Source organism: Bison bison, unplaced genomic scaffold, assembly GCF_000754665.1.
Source record: "Bison bison bison isolate TAMUID 2011002044 unplaced genomic scaffold, Bison_UMD1.0 scf7180017849697, whole genome shotgun sequence".
NCBI classification, from domain to species: Eukaryota; Metazoa; Chordata; class Mammalia; order Artiodactyla; family Bovidae; genus Bison; species Bison bison.
The window spans coordinates 34,380-39,063 of record NW_011480270.1 but is presented as its reverse complement, the minus strand read 5'-3'; positions in this window follow the sequence as shown (position 1 = coordinate 39,063).

Genomic DNA, 4,684 nt, shown 5'->3' with positions numbered 1-4,684 from the left:
ATTCAAAATGGGAGAATTTTGATAATTTTTTATATCTAACTTGATGGTGGGGCCTCCTCGAAATACAAAAGTAAATCAGTTTTATTCATGAATAATTTTTATTTTGGTCAACATGCCCTTCCAGTTTGGTCTTAGTGTCTTCATATCTATATATCTATCTATCTATATATATATATATATATCTTTATTAAGATATTATTCATGTACCATACAATTGGTCTTACCTCTTTTCATTTTTAAATTACTAGGTTTTAAAATCTCTGTAATTTTTTTTGAAAAGCACAGAATGTACTCTATGAAGAAAAGATTTATGTGTAAATCACCTCCAATTTGCCTGAATCGTTTTTGTTTTTCAATACTTAGCCACAGTTTGTCGGCACTAGACTGATTATTAGAGGTTATCTAGTTAACCCAGAATAAAAATCACCTGGGCAGTTATTCTTTTTACAAACTGTACCTACGAACCTGCTTGAAATTCTGATAAACTTTGCAGCCCCCAGCCCCACCCCAGACCAATTAAACAGTACTGATTGAATCTAACATTCTCATCTAACAGATAGGGAAACATTCTTCCTCTCACAGTTTTGATGAGACACCTTAATAAACACCAAAATTCTTTTCAATTTTAACATGACAGGTTTTTGATAAATTGAGTTGAAGATGCAGAATTCACCTCGGTGAATGATAGCAGCATAAATTATTTATACAGTATGTTTTTAAAAACAAATTATGAAGGATCTGATATTGTTGAAGGAAAAAATTTCAAAGTCACTGATCAGAAAGTCAGTATACAGAAACTGTTGCAAATTTGTCATTGTCTCAATATTTTGTCAGGCCCTTGGGAGATTAGTAGATGTCCTTTATCCTGGAAATGCCTGATAGCTAAGCACTCATATGTCTTCTCAGCTGTCCATGGTCATTTCCCACAGGGGATGGGAGGCCTTATTGTGTTAGTTTTTAAACAGCTGCCTTGATTGCATTTTCAGCAGAAGGATATTCATAAGAATACTGATATTAGATAGAAAAGATATCCACAGAGATAGGCTTTAATAAAAAACATAAACTTCTCAGATCTGACTGGCTCTAATGGATGGATGTGTGAAGACCTGGGGGAAAAAATAAAATGGCTTTTCCAGAGGACTTCTTATTCCTGAAAAACTAAGAAATTTCAGGCTAAGTGCAGAAGAAGCAAAAGGCCTTTACATCCATACAGATGAATGGATGTAACCAGCTGCTCTGCAAAGAAGCCTCTTTCTCTGGTAAAAATGTTTACCTGGTCTTAACATCTTTCCTCCTCGACAGCCTTAAACCCCACCTAGGAACCCTTGATCTATAGCAGCCGTACATTTGGGAGAGCAGAATGGAGTCTGTTACACTTTGAAATGTCATTATCAATTTAGCTGTATATACTATTCTATGTGACATATGACCAGAAAGGACGGATTCCTTTTGACTGAATGCTAATCAAACAAAAAGTACATAATGTTCTTAAAACAGTAGCAAGAAATTGCCCTTTGCTTAAGAGACTATCTCTTTTAGGGCATCATCAAAAGTTTGTCTGTTTCACATAATAAAGTTATAGTGGTCTCTGGGTTAGTATATAAGAAACTATGTAAAAATACCCTGCCTCAAGGTACTTTGAAATTTTACTGCTCTTAGATTTGGCAGCAGTGTTGTAGATAAACAGGGTTTGCCACAGGCACACTTCAAGCCAAAATACATTTTTTTAGACATAATGGGTGACGATGCAGGATCTGGTTGTTAGATTTTTTTTGTCTTATCTGTGTTTGTTTATCTGGTTTCAAAGAGACTAGACAGTTTGGGAAGGGAGTCAGCTACCCCACAAGTTCTGGAACTCAGTCTGAAATGGTGTTTGCCCCTGAAAGCAGGTTGGTTGTTTGCTGTCTCTCTGAAGTCGGTTCCCTTGGTCTAGTTCCTTATTGGCATGGGCTACAATTTGGGGGTGGGGGCAGGACGCTTGCCATTGATTGTCTTATTCTACACACAGCCCCAGAGTGGTGGTCCCAGTTCCAAAGAGCATGGCATACATAACCTGGTGCATGTTGGGCACATGTAAATCAACATTTTCAGTCTCCATGGCCATGATACTGGCCTTCAATCTCCAAAGTCAGTGTTTTGGAAAGAGAAGAGATATGCCCTTCCAAAAAGCAAGGGGAAAGGAAAAAAAAACCTGCATTCTCTGAAAGTTAAATTATAACTTTTTCTTTTTTTTTCTATGAAGAAGACTGTACTAATAAAACTGCCAATTTCTTTCAGGTGGGTGTACATGGCATTAGAATAGAATTCATCAATGAAAAAGGATCAAAACGCACCGCCACCTATCTACCGGAGGTTGCAAAGGAGCAAGGTCATTGTTGTACTTTATTTTATACCATCTGGTGAAGAATTTAAACAATTATACAAATTAAAATGTGCTATCTGACCTTGCAGTTATATCTGATAATTGATCACTATCAGATTATAAGAAATGATTCGTCTATCACTGCCACTGCAATGTCTGTCTGAAATTGGTGAATTACACAGAAGTTGAATCTCTGTACTAAAGTTTGACAGCAAAAACATAAAAAAATAAACTTTCAAAAAAGGAAAGATTTGTAAAAGTTGGGCTTTTAGGCAATGGTTTGCTGAAAATTTGATGTGCCACTTTCCCATATTCCACTGTGCTATAGCCTTGTGGCATAATAAACAAGCTTTTGTTTGATGGGCAGCCACACACTTCATTGTCTTTATCAAATGTTTCCTTCTTAGGTGGTTGCCATTACTCATTCTGCTACTATTAAGACTGTTAAGTTTCCCGTGAAGATTAGGAGCACTGAGAATAAAGGAACTATTATAGTGTTTTATTTGTTCCTCATCAACAAATGTTTTTTGACTTTACATACATAGCACAAAGTTTAGGAACTACCAGTGTAACACAAAATACATTTCACTCTGTAGTATCTTGTCCTTTCTAGCCGCTACTAAATTATAATTTCATGTTAGTTGAAATGAATATCTCTTCTTTATCTCATGGAGCTTTTCTTCCCATCAGAAAGCACGGGTAATTTGGTTTCACCATATCTGTTTAATATAAATGTGATATAGAACTGAAAAATTTAATAGTAAACCCCCAAATGAGTTATTAGTCTTTAAAGCAGCTCTCTGAAGATTTATTGGGGTTACTTTTGAAATTTTCATAATTCTGTAGTTCTGTTGACTCTGCAGAGCATACATGAGCTTGAGGCCCTGGGGTATGACTGTACATCCTGTGTCAGAACCCATAAAAATGCCTTTGAATGCTGCACACAGATACAAATGATTGACTCCAGAAGATACCATTAGACATGGCGATTACCATGAGTTAGTGTGGGAATCCTATGTCCTACTGAGTTGGCTCAATGAGTCTTTTCCCTCCCTTTTAAAGATGTCACCGTTAGAGGAGAGTACAGTGTTTATGGTTTGTTGCTGAGACACCCCTGAGAAGTTACTGCTGGCCTCTTAGGCTCTGTGTCTTGGAATGTGGTTGAGATAAAGAAGCTGGTATTGCAAGCCAGCAGGGATAGCTAAAATTGAAGGTGTGCCATGGTATACCTGCTCCTGTACAGGGTGAAATCTTGGCCCTTCTGTGTGCCTGTTTTTAGGACCAAAGTGTTTGATAGCGGTTGGTGACAGTGATAGCTGACCTCTACAAAGTCATTTTGTATTTAACCAAAGGTGCTTATTACATGTGCTTGACTGGTATTTTATCTGGTCTACTCTCCACAGGATGGGACCACATTCAGACCATAGACTCCTTACTGAGAAAAGGAGGATACAAAGCTCCGATTACTAATGAATTCAGGAAAACCATAAAACTGACCAGGTACAGAAAGCACTGCCTAGTGCAGGGCTGACCAATGTATTTTGATGTGCATACCTGTAACCTTGTGTAATCTTTTCTCTAACTATACTTGCTTCTTTTTTCTGAAACAGTGAAATGAATGGCAGGGCCATTCTGAGGGTGAATACAATGGAACTCTGCTCCACAGTAAAGCCTGTATGATGTATGAGCCCATCCTTCCCATCTTAGCTCTGTGTGATTAGTCTGGCTTTGTTAAAGCAAGCCTTTTGAGCCTTTAGACTACGTTACTGAAGAAAGTTACCGGAGTTTATTGGTCAGCTTTTGACATGCCTTAGCAGGACCCCAGGATCCTGATAAGCAGCCCTCAAATTTGAATTTCACTTTAGAATCTTGGCAGTGACAGAAAGGTTGCTGAAAAAAACACAATTGAGCTAGACTCACAGATGCTGAATGAATTTCTGCAAGGGTTCATAGGGGTACTGACTTAAAAAAGGAAAGTATCAAACATTTTAGGAAAATGGCTTGCTGTTTCCATTTCTTTTAATTCTGCAAAACCACACTGAATGCCTGTAGTCTAAAAATGAACTATTCTCAACTCTGAGGAGTTACAGTCTAGGAGAATAGAAGGGCATGTGCAAAAATAATTATTAATAGAAGGCAAAATATGATGGATGGTATGAGATCATAGAGTAGGGAAAGAGGAATTCCAAGAGGGGGTTGTGGATAACAGAAAATTTCAAAGAGGAAGTAGATTGGAGGCTGAGTATAAGAATTCTACTCATTGAAGAATGAATAGAATATTTGACAGGTGGGGAGAGTGGGGGAGGAAAGGGGTTAACTTAA